Here is a 797-nt window from a genome sequence, read left to right as displayed (position 1 = left end):
GAAAACGACTCGACGGCACATAACAACAACAGCAACATAAAATAATAAACAAGGCAGGCCTGGGGGGGGGTCTGTAGTTCTTGTCCCGTCTCTGTGTGTGTTTCTTTGCTGCAGTCCTGTCTTGTCTTCTGTGTGTGTCTCTCTCTTTATATTCATTTCCTCCCAGGAAAAAGGGTTGCAGATTGCAACATCTGGCGCCCAGGTCGTGAGGCTTGAGGCCGGACTACATTGACATTCCCTGGGATAAAGGGGAATTCCTGGGAGAAACCGAAAGGGTAAGTGACCCCCAAGGTGACGACCTTTGCTAGGGGAACTTTTGGGAATTTTATAATTACTATAACATTGAAAGGGAGCGACCCCGAATAAAGTTTTCATGAGGGGACTTTGAAGGATTTTAGAATTACTATAACATTGAAAGGGAGCGCCACCGAATTAAGTTTTCTTGAGGGGACTTTCAAGGGTTTTATAAAAATGAGTGACTTGTCAATACATAAACATTATTTAATGATTATTAAGGGATTGTTAGATTTTATTAGATTAACATATAGCATGAAAACTATTAAACAGTTGTTTGAAAATGTTAATAAAGAGTGCTATTGGTTCCTCTGTCAAGATAAAGTGCAGTGAAATCTTAAAGAATGGGAGCAGGTTGTTAAACAGCTAAGAAAAGCTCATCAGCAAGGTAGAACATTAGATGTGAAGCAGTGGCATTGTGTTCATCTATAACTCAAGCATTAAAGTTGTTAGAGACATCATCTGAACCGGATCCTTGAGCGGATCATATGGAGCCTTTTTCT

This window comes from Elephantulus edwardii, unplaced genomic scaffold (assembly GCF_000299155.1).
Source record: "Elephantulus edwardii isolate Elephantulus edwardi_28Jun2011 unplaced genomic scaffold, EleEdw1.0 scaffold00447, whole genome shotgun sequence".
Lineage (NCBI taxonomy): Eukaryota > Metazoa > Chordata > Mammalia > Macroscelidea > Macroscelididae > Elephantulus > Elephantulus edwardii.
Note: the sequence above shows the minus strand (reverse complement) of the source record.